The following is a 12,326-nucleotide window of genomic DNA, read 5'->3' as shown; positions in this document are numbered from 1 at the left end:
GCAAAGCACCAGGAGCAGTCTGCCCACATGTCTTTCACCAGTATGTCTCTTCCAAGTGTCTCTACATGTCTCTCCTTCACCTGTCTCCTTGGTACCAGGGTACAAGTCAAAGCTGGAAAAGCAAGAGAGTGAGAGAACTTGCATGCACTTATTTATAGACTAAGCAAGGCCACTTAACATCACCCCTTATTCCCAACAGGTCCCCCTTCATGAAATCAGGTTCATGGCATGCTGGGCACTGTAATTCTTGAAACCTGTGATCTCTTGGGAGTGGAGATGGTAGATGGAGCCTATAAAGTCATCAAGGGATGGAGTTCATTCAGGATGTCATTCATTGGCTCAGAGTTTGCTTATTCTTGTTCATCTTTCAATTCCAGAGCCAGTCTTAATAGGGGACTCTCAAGGAGTTGAATATATAATCACAGATTTGACAAGAAGACAGTCAGGAATGGGGAGTGTGTGCAGGAGTATTAGTTAGCTTATGAAAAATATACATTGATTCCCCAACACTTATAATGCTGAAGTTGGGGGATGCATCAATTAAGATTAGGTTCAACTACATGAAATAAGAAATCCCCAAGTAACACTGGCTTAAAGGGAAACTAGCTTATTTCACTCCCTCTTACAGGAAAATTCTCTGTTAGGAGGAAATTATTTGAAGATAGATGTGGCAGCTCTAAGATGATGTCATCCACCAGGGCTTCTCCTACCCATCCTTGAGAACATGCATAGAATGCAGCCCCACCCTTCCAGTCCTACTGGGCCATTTGATTGTTTGATCTCAGCACTTAATATCCTCTTTCCAGCAAATGGACGGAGAAAAGTGCAAAGAGCGCGCCCACCCTTTTAAGTAGACATGCTAGAATCCCAAATGACTCTTCTGTTTATATCTCCTTTCCCAGAACTTATTCACAGGGGCATGCCTGGCTGCAAAGGAGACTGCAAAATATGCCCCAATAAAAATCAAGGTTCTGTTTATGAAAAGGAAGAAGGGAGAAGAGATATTGGGGAGGCAAGTAGCAATCTTATGCTACAGGTAACATCTGGATAGAACACCAGAGGATTTGTCAACCTAAGATTTCTACAATCTGACTCTTCTCACAGTTCTAGCTTTATTTCAGTTCTTTAAACAGAACTAAACACTGTTCCTTTTGTCTTTTCATCTACATACCTCCATCCATGCAGGTGTTGTTGTTGGAATCCCAGCCCCCACCATCTATTCTCACCCAGCACCAATGCTATTTCCTCTGTAATTCAATTCTCAATCCTCACCTTCCTCTGAAAACTCAATACAATAAATTGTATCTTTGTCCAATTTAATAAGGGGGAAGCAATTATCATGTACTTTTCAATTGCTGGACATTGCATTAAGAAAGCAAATAAGATAAGCCCTCAAAAAAATGTATAATAGAATGACTAAACAGATTGTAAGTCTCATAGCAAGCTTTGATTATATATGGTTTTCATAATCACATGTATAACATGGGATAGAATGTGGCCCATGTACATCTAATTCAATGGGATTTCTTCAATATATCTTATGCTTGATGTTATTTTGGGCACATGATCCTTGGATCCTTTATTCACACATTTAGTTAATATCTACTATGTGCCTGACATTGTACAAGATACTGAGAATAAAAAGAAAGGCTGCATTCCTTCCCTGGGGGACATAGGAAAGAGATAGACAAACAGGTTACTGCAATACCGTACAATAAAGAACTAATATGGAGACACCTACAGAATGATGATGGTACTAAGTCTAGCCTAGAAGGGTTAGAATGCTTCCATGAGGAATTGCACTTGAGTCTGAAAAATAAATAGAACTCTGCCCAGAAAAGAAGGGATAATATTGCAGGGTTGAGGGGTCATCATTTACAAAGGCCCAGTGGGAAAAACAACACGGTACCTTTACAATACAGGAAGTAATTCAGTGAGGCCAGAACTTAGGATACAAAGTTGGAAAGCAGGGGATGATGTCGGAAGTGGATTAGGTAGATAACTGGTTCAAAATCAGTAAGGAACTGTGTTTGTGAGAAACAAACCCCCAAAAGAGTACCTTAAAAAATAATAGTTTCTCTTTTTCTCATTTAATTTTTTTAGAATGTTTTCCAGCTTTTACTGAGGTATAATTGGCAAATAGAAATAGTTCATATTTAAGGTATACAATATGATGTTTTGATAAATGAATATATTGTGAAATGTTTATTATAATTAAGTTAATTAGCATATCCATCATCTCACATAATTGCCTTTTGAGTACAACTGTCTACTAACTTAGCAAATTTCACATATATAAAACAGTATTGTTAAGTATTGTCACCCTATTGATCCCCACAACTTATTTATCCTTCATATACGAAACTTTGTTCTCTTTTAATAACATTTACAATTTTTCTATTTTTCTAGTATATTGACAACTCCCAGACAGTGTAGAGCTGGAGAGACTCAAAGTCCTTCTATCATTTGACTCATCACCCTTAGTGTCTCAGTGTGTACTTGACCCTGTGGTCACAGTATGTGGTTACTCCACCTTCTGCATCTCATCTGTACACCAAGCGGAAAGAAAAGGAAGGCAAAATCAAAAATCATAGGCCAGCTGAAACTGCTTAAATTTCCTAGATGTTTCATCTTGCTGCTTATTTCTCAATTGACCATAATTACGCCACATGTTCCCAACAAAAGCAACAACTGCTAGACAGGCTGATAAATTGATTTGAGTCCTTTGCTGCCTCCAAACCATTGGGACTTTGGGAAAGAAGAAAGAAAGAAAGGGCTGCTGAGTATACATCTACTGATGTGCATTCTGGCAGGTCACACAGAGCCTGGTCTACTCCCATGATAGCTTAAAGACCTGTTCTCTATTGTTCAGCTGGGAGGAATTAAAGAGTTTAAATAGAGGAGCCATTTTAAGGAGCAGTTTTAGAGGAAGAAAAGATACGCATTTTAGAAAGTCCTGAAATTTTTATTTAATTTTGGATTAAGGAGTTGTGGATAAGGGGCTAGGAGAAAGCAAAGTGAGAAAGAAAGATTCCCATCAGGGGGGTGTTATAGGAAGCACCAGATGGTAGACCATTGTAGGATAAAGAAAATATCAGGCTTTTCTGCCCTTCCGCCATCAGGATAGATGATGGATCCTTGTCCTGAATGCATGCCTCATGGCGGGCACCTGGAATAGGGTGTGGGCATAGGTAGATGGGATTCAGCTGAGCTAAGACTGTGCTTTTAAGGGCGGCGTCACAGGGACGCCAGCAGCAGCAGTAGAAGCCGAAGCCAAAGCTGAAAGAGAAGCTGAGAAGCAGCAGAACGAACTCCAGAGAGCCCAGATAGAGTGAGGATTTGCTGGGGGCTGGGAGGCCTGCCAGCCTCCCGGCCCCCCAGCACCCCTGTCTGCCATATGCCTGGTGAACCCCAATAAAAGACCTGCAAAAACCCACTAAGGACTCTGACTCCTCCTTTACCCGGTCTGCATGGGATCAGAAAACCTGCACTGTGTCCTGTCCTGCCCTTACAACCATGATAATATTATGAAAAGATTTGAAGTGGGCTGAATATACCCTCTTCCCCATTCATTCCCATCCAGAACCTCAGAATGTGGCCTTATTTGGAAATAAGATCTTTTGGATGTAATAACGTTGAGGAGAATCAGTAAGAGTGGATTCTAAATCCAATAAGAGTGTGCTCATGGAAGACAGAAAAGAAATCACAGAGACAGAGAAGAAGGTGACGTCAAGATGGAAACAAAGATTGGAGTGATGTGTCTAGAAGTCAAAGAACATCAAGAATTATAGGCAACATGAGAAATTAGGAGAGAATCATGGAAACATTTCTCCCTCAGATCTTTCAAAAGTAATCAAACTCCTGACACCTTGATTTTTGAACTTCTGGACTTCTAAAATATGAGAAAGTATAGCTCTGTTATTTGAGCCTTCTAGTTTGTAGTACTTCATCACAGGAGCTCTAGAAAACTAATAAAAGGTTTAAACAAACAGTAAGGAAACCAGATCAATAATAAATAGGCCTGAAGGAAGAATCCCCGATTTCTGGTTTGGTTGATTAGCTAATGGTGTTTTCAACAAGATGAGGAACAAACAAGGAAGGACAGAATTGGAAGGGGGAAATAGTTCCAGCAGTAGACAAGTTGCTTTGGTGATGCCTAAGGGGCATGGAGGTGACAGGGCCTGGAGGGAGGTCAGATGGAGCAGTACTTGAAACCATTAGAGTGGATCTTGCCTGAAAATGACTAACATTTTGGCAGGAGAATGAGACCTTACTTGTGAGATGATTCAGAAGCATTCCAAGAGTGTCTGCACAAAACTGCCAAAATGTGTGGTGTAACTATTTCAGGAAACTTGAATTAGGGGAAATTAATGTAAGGTGGAACAAGTGGCCCATGTTTCTATACTAATGAGCAAGGTTGTTTCACTTTCATTAATAGGCAAAAACTTTCATTAGTCTCTGACCAAGCAGGCTGTGCTGACTCAGAGATTGGTTTCCACAGCACATGTGGATACTTAAAAAATGTTAGCATGGAAATGACACATCCTTTTTAAGTTCATGCCCTTCTAATGGAAAAGCAGAGGTTTTGAGGGAGATTGACTTGCCCAGAGTTAGTAAGAGAACCAAGAGAGATCCCAGCCCAGGCATGGCCTCCACTCTGAAACTCATACAATAAAGTTAATAATAAAAACCTTATTTGAAGGAAAATGAGGTGTGGATTGATCTATAAAAGAATGATGAGAAAACCGAGCAGGTGAAATACTGTCAGGATCCACAGCCAGAAAGACCTGATTTTAATTCCAAATGCCATTCAGCTGTATCTGTAAGGCTGCTTTGAGTTTAAAAAAAGAAGTATCAACAAGAAAAATACTTGGTTGGCATGACTGAAAATGTCTAGAGGTGGGGAAGAGTTGGAGTGTGGTTTTAGCAGAGCTCCGATTTTGTTTCCATGGTCTTCTAGGTTGTAAGGTAAATGAATTAATCAGGCTTTTTACAACACTCTCCTCTGTGGCTATCATCTGTGTCTTTGATCATGTTGATGCAGTAGGTGCTTGGGAATGTGGGTGCGAGGCACATGTCCCTGATTATAGACACCTGGGGTATGGGTGGGGGCATGTGCAAGTATGCACATCTGCACCTAGAGGTCAGGAATATTAGGGCGCATCATTCCGAGAACAGGTATGCGGAGGATGAGCAGTATGACTACAAGAGAGGGGGGACCATGAGACAATGCGAGACGATGCAAGAGAGAACACTAGGGAGAGCCCAGAGAAAGAACAGCTAAAGGTGAGCCTACCTGGCCTGAGATGATTGTACAACAGAGGTACTGCTCTATGTGGCTTCACCCTCAGATTGTTTTTTCCAACAGCTGCCATATGTGGCTCCATCTCACCACCTGGAGTGCACAGCATCTGTACAGAGATATGCCAATGGCACGGAGTAAGGAGTGGTCCACTCTGATGAGGACAATAGGAGACACTTTACTTATAGAGAATAGAGAATTTTTAAACAATAGAAGCTACAAATGTGGGCCTACTATTATCATCATGAAGTAGTGTCAATTTGAAACATGAAATGGCCCTCCCAGCTAGGCCATTTGCAACCACACCAAATGCTTGGTAACTCAGTGCATCTGAGTTTCAAAATTTTTTTTTTAAGATTTCTTCATTTATGCATACAAGACCCGGGGTACAGGCCACAGGTGCGGTGGGGAGAGAGGATTCACCAGAGACAGAGTGGGGAACAGAACGGGCAGATCAACCGAAGCACATTGCTGAGAGGAGCAGCGGGCAAGCCAGGAGAGGTCTGCTGCACCATGTGGGCTGCTCCCTGGCCGGCCCGGGATCGAACTCATGCTTCAGAGGCTGCAGACAGCTCCACAGGTTGCATCTTAACCACCTGTGCCACCAGGGAGGCCCTGTGTTTCAGAATTTCTGACAATTTTTAACACTTGGAAGGCATGAAATGGGGTAAGACAAATGATTCTGGTAAAGTCAACAATCAGATGGTTGTCTGTAGGGTAAGGAAAAAGGTCAGGCTTTTCTGCCCTCCCACCATCAGGATAGATGATGGATCCTTGCGGTCCTGAATGCATGCCTGATGGCAGGCACCTGGAGTAGGGTGTGGGCATAGGTAGATGGGATTCACCTGGGCTGAGACTGGGTTTTTAAGGGTGGCGTCACGAGGACTCCAGCAGAAGCCAAAAGAGAAGCCGAGAGAGAAGTAAGAGAAGCAGAAGCTGAGAGAAGCCTGGAGAGCCCAAAGTGAAGGCCTGCTGGGGGCTGGGAGGCCTGCCAGCCTCCCGGCCCCCCAGCTCCCCTGCCTGCCATATGCCTGGTGAACCCAATAAAAGACCTGCAAAACCCCTGAGGGCTCCAGAACTCCTCCTTTACCCGGTTTGCATGGGAGTCAAATAACTCAAGTCTCAGACACATGACAGATACTGTCCTAGGAGCTCCAAATGTCTGTAAGCTCCAACCACAGGAGGTAGCTGCTCTAATTATGCCCATGTATTGAGATTCTAACAGAAAATAGCACAGTCAAATTTTAAAAATCAAGGAAGGTTTATTTGCAAAAAGGCTACTTATGAAGAGCTAGGTTGGCTGCAGGGAAGTACAAAAGAGAATGCAAGGACCTTACTCAGAGCAGCAGAGCTGTTACCACTTGGCCTTCAGGGACAAGGAGAGGGATGAAAGGAAGCTGCGAAACGGTTATACTGAGATGGTCTCAGCAACTTGATTGAAGCTATGACGTTTGCCCAAGGGTGCAGTTAACCCAGGCAACTTCACAGTGTAAGAACCCAGGAAATAACCTTCCCCTAATCCACCTTCCTCTCAGCCATGGCTGGGACTCCTTATTAGCCAACCTACACGGAAGCATAGGATGCCTTAGCCAGCTCGTGATATCCATGCAGCTGGCTTCTAATAGCAGAAATTAGATTAGAAAAGGTTAAGAGTATATCTGGAAAGACAGCAAAAGAGATATCATTTATCATCAGGGAAATTAAATTAAAACCACAATGAGGAAGATTTGTTGTACACACACATACACACACAATGGAATACTACTTGGGTATGAAAAAGATGACATCTTGCCATTTGTGATGACATGAATGAACTGGAGGGCACAATGCTAAGTGAAATCAATCAGGAGAAAGACAAATACCCGATGGTTTAACTTATTTTGGGAATGCAGGGAAACAACACAAAGGATCAGATGAAACCAAGTCAATAACAATCTTTAGAAGTCTGACTGTAGAACTAAGGCTACCAGAGTCGGAGGGAGAGGGTGGAAAACAGAGTGTGGAGAGGGGAAATTGGACTATGGATCCCCTCATGATGGGTGTGCTGTGGTGTGGTGTGGTAACATGCATCTGAAGAGCACTGATCCTACATCTCTGAATCACATACTGTGTTGTAAACCAGTGTTACCTTGATTAAAAAAATTTTTTTTAAAAAGATACCCAACACATTCCATATTCTAGATGAATAAACAGGGATTGGGAGCAGTAAAGTCACTAGTCTGGTCCAGAGTGTACACTACTTTACTTTTTTTCTTTTTTTTTTTAGGGGGGGGGGCTTTATTGAAGTACAATTGCCTAATCAGAACATATACTTTTAATCATGATACTATACAGTCTCTCAAACAAGTAAACATCCAGGCAGAGAGTCCTATACATAATAGTGATGGCCAGATGTTATTTTTCCACTTCATGTTAGCCTCCACTGGCAAAGAGAAACTATTGATAAAATCAGAGCATCCAGATCTTTCCCATACAGGGAGCTCCTCCCAGCAAATGAACTAAGGCTCCCTCTTAGGACATTAGCCCACATCTCACAATCCGCAGGCCTGGGAAGCACCAGGAGACCACAATACAAATGTAAAAACCATGCTGCTTTTCCTCTCTGCATTTCTAAACGAACTTAAATCGCTGACTATACTATGAAAATAAATCAAAATGTGAGAGTCTGTGAACAATTTCCATTCAAGGTGCAATTGATTTGTTACACAATGTGCCGGGGAACCAGAGCTGCACAGACTAACTAAACAGGGCATCTGACAATATGCACACACTCTAGCAAACTGTGCCTGCATATCCCCTCTTTCCAAGAAAATCAAAGTATTCTCAATTGGCTTCTGCTTAATCCAATTCATCCTTGCCTCGCTCTTGTCAGAAAGGTGGGTGGCAGATATTATTTATCATTCCAGTGTCACTGGTGGGCTCAGAAGGGTGACATGATTTACCTATTGTCAAACGAGTTTTCATAACAGCCTAACTCTGCTTGACACTTTCCTTTCAATGAGCCAAATATGCTGTCAGTCCATACCTTGAATATGTCAAAATAATTTGCAAGCGACACCCACATCTCCATCCCATTTGATAGAGTGGGTTAGTCACTGGAAAGAGTTGCTGGGGAGGTTATTCAGAAAAGAGGATACCAGAAAATGAGATCTCTGGGGGCTCTGCCTCACATGGACCATGACTGAGGCTGATAATTATAATACTGACATGCTGACTGTAGGCAGAGTACTGCTTAAACCCTGTGCTTATGTGATCTCATTTAATGCCCCCGAGTGCCAAGGGGGTGAAGGGGTGCTGCTATCTCCACCATTTTACAGGAAATGATTTTGATTCTAGAGAGATTAAGTAACTTGCCTGAAGGCAGGGCTGGCTTCATAGGTGCACAACTTGAGAAGATGCCTATCCATGATTACAATGCTCTACTATCACTGTCTTGAAATTCTTAATAACTTTTGAACAAGGACCCTGCATTTTCATTTTGCACTGGGCCCTGCAAATAATGTAGCAGATTCTGTCTGGAGTTATCTGTCCTACAAATAATGTGCACAGTATCTACCAAGGCCCTGTATTAGAAAGAGGGACCCATAAGGAGCCACAATAACAAGATGTTCCATTCCCCCGTCTCAGAGGTACCACTCCACTAGGAGAGAAAGATAATGAGAGTAGCAAGAAAATTATAGATTATTGGGAATGCTGTAAAGAAAATGTGGGGGGCGCTATTCTATATATGGTGATCAACTCCAAACAGGTGACACTTCAGAGAAACCTGAATATGAAGTGGAACCAGTCTGGCAGGGCCCTGGAGAGGCTGAATGAGCATGAGCAAGGGCAAAAGACAAGGACCAAAAGTGTTGGGAGGGCCGACATCCTAAAGAGCCAGAAAGAATCCTCAGCTACTTAGCCTGTGATAGGAGCTGAAGCACTAACTGTGGGGAGAGGGATGCAAGGTGAAGTCGAGACCTAGGCAAAAACAAGATCCCATGAGGCCTGTAAGACCTTGGTTAAGAGTCTGGATTTGATGCTCTTCTTGCTCTGGGAGACCGAGGAAGTACATTAAATGAAGGAGTGAGAGCCACTGCTGCATATTTTAAGATCATTCATGTTATTGTGTGGAGAATAAATTCGAGAAAGGTAAGAGACACAGGAGTAAATCAAAACTATAATCCAGCTATACATTTCACAGTTTCCAGTAGGACCAGTTGGATGGAATATGAGGATTCCATGAAGACCTCCAAAGAATCTATACCTCATTGGTTCACATTGAATATACTTGTATGTATGTGTTTAAATTAATAAATGTATATATATACATACAGAATATCCACATACAATGTTTAACATTTCGTTACACATGTATAAACATACATATATTTTAAATAAAATATAAAAAGCTGATATGCACCCACAAATATACATTCAGCATATTAAATTGTACCAGTCGATTAATTCATTTTTCATATAAACATTATATTCAAAATTCCTTTACTATCTCAGCTTATTTCAAGTTTCCTGAGATTGCATGATGACTAATGATACCATCACTCTTTAAAACAATTACAGGTTTTCTAACACTGTATAACCAGAACAAAATAAATCAGATGCTTACACCAATAGAAAATTGTAACTTATCCAAAATATGAAATTTCACATAGGTTTTTCAGACCTCATCACTATCTTTAAAGAAAATAAAATTATATATATACATGTTATATATGTGTGTGTATATATATATTTACGCACACTTCAAGCCTTGTTTTTTATATTCTTAAAAACTGATATAGCTAGTTAATGTTGATTTGACAAATGGTATTTGTGATTGCAAAACCTTTTCCTCAAGCTTCACATATAGTCACTCATGAAACCTAACAACGGCAGAAAAACTATTAACATCTGCCCCCTTCACAGAAATGAACTGAGCCACAGAGAACTTAATAAATCTCAATATTAATAACTTTGTAACAAGGCCATATAGCCAATGAGTGGGAGTGCCAAGATAAACACCCAAGCAATCCAACCGTAGAGTTCATGCTCTGAGTTAGAAGTTGCCAGATTGGATTGATAAATAAACTAGGGTCCAGGGGTCAAATCTTGTCCTTCCCTTGCTTTTATACATAAAGTTTTATTGGAACACTATCTCCATTCATTTGCATGTTGTCTGTGTCTACTTTTGCGACAACAGCAAAGCTAAATAGTTTTAGCAGAGATCACATGGCCTATAAAACCTAAAATGTTTACTGCCTGATCCTATATAGAAAATGTTGTAGACCCCTGTTTTATCTTATTTTTTAAAGATTTATTTATTTATGCATACAAGTACTGGGGTACAGGCCAGAGGTGTGTGTGGCGTGGGTGAGAGGATTCACCAGAGACAGAGTGGGGAACAGAACAGGCAGATTGACTGAAATGCACTGCTGAGCGGAGTAGTGGGCGAGTCAGGAGAGGTCTGCTGCACCATGTGGGTAGCTCCCTGGCCAGGGATCGAACTCATGCTGCAGTGGCTGCGAACAGCTTCAAAGGTTGCGGTGGACCCCTATTTTAAACCACCATCCTATACATCATCTACTATGTGCTAGCCGTTGTTCTAGGTTGTAGGGATAGAGTGCAAACAGAATAGATGAAGACCATGCTCTCAGGGTGCTTATAATTATAGGAAAGATTTTGCAAGATTTGTGTGTGTGTGTGTGCAGGAGTAATGTACTGCTGCTAAAAATTTTGAGCATCCAAATATAAATGATCCCTCACATTTTATTGCTTTATTTAAAAACTCTAGAAGTAGCAGAGCCTTGTCTTAAAATTGCTTTAGGAAAGAAAGCAATTGATAAGATTCCTAAGGCCCTCTATCACAGACATGATGCAAACAGTGAGACTGAGGCAAAGGGTAATTCTCATGTATAAAATATACCTCATTAAAATTGTATAGATGGCTATAAGGCTACAAGCCAATAAAAGGATAATAACTACAAACAAAAATTTCTAATGTTTGATAAATATTTATAATAACCAAATCTAAGTTTGTACCTAAAAAAGGAAGCCTGGCTAATACCACAAGAATAAAAATATTTCTGAATCAAGATCTTGCCACCAATATTTATTTTCCCCATCTCCTCAGTAGTATGTCCTAGCAATTTGTGGTTGTCAACTTTACCATAATAACCTGTTTGAGAGGAGACACAAAAAAAGATGCAGCTCAGGATCTACTCCAGGTGATGCTCAAATAATCTTTTAAAATAATAATCATTTTTTACTGTGGGTAAAGCCCAAACTCTTGATGTAATCAGTATCCTATAACAAAAGACTAGCTTACTTTCCCAGGTTATCAGATAATTAAGATATTCATCCAAGTTTAACAAGAGTTGAATCCTAGTAATATTTCACATTTGTAATCAAAACTTGATGAAAATCCATCAATAAAGAACAGTTTGCTGATCATATTATCATAATTGTTGATTGAGTGATAGATGACATTAACAGTCTAAACACAGATTTTCTTCTCTAAAAAATTTCATTCTTAACTCTAGTTTGTGGCCTTATCTCATGAATTTTGAAACCACTATTTTGGAATTTGTGATTCAAATTCAATCAAAATGTATTGAGCCCTACCAGGTGTCTTCACAAGCATCTTTCATTTAACTCTCTTAGTTACACAGCCATTCTTGGAAATAGATATTATCACACCTATTTTGTAGATGAGTAAACAGAAATTCAGAGAGGTTAGGTAACTTACTCAACATCACCAGGTAAGAAAAGGACAGGGCCAGGAATCAAATACTCATCTTCTAATGATATTTCCAGAGCCAAACTAATGTCTACCATTACTTAGCAATATTTCCTTCCTAGACTTTTGCCTCTATATATGCAGGATGGGAAGGACAGATAGTAAAATAAGTAAGGCAATTATTTGCAAGTTTCTCAGTTCTTTAAAATCTCACATCTCGGGCCTCCCTGGTGGCGCAAGGGGTTAAGCACCACACTATGAAGTAATTCGCAGACTCTGCAGCATGAGTTCAATCCCCAGCCACCCAGG

The sequence above is a fragment of the Talpa europaea genome (genome assembly GCF_964194135.1).
Source record: "Talpa europaea genome assembly, chromosome: 11".
NCBI lineage: Eukaryota > Metazoa > Chordata > Mammalia > Eulipotyphla > Talpidae > Talpa > Talpa europaea.
Note: the sequence above shows the minus strand (reverse complement) of the source record.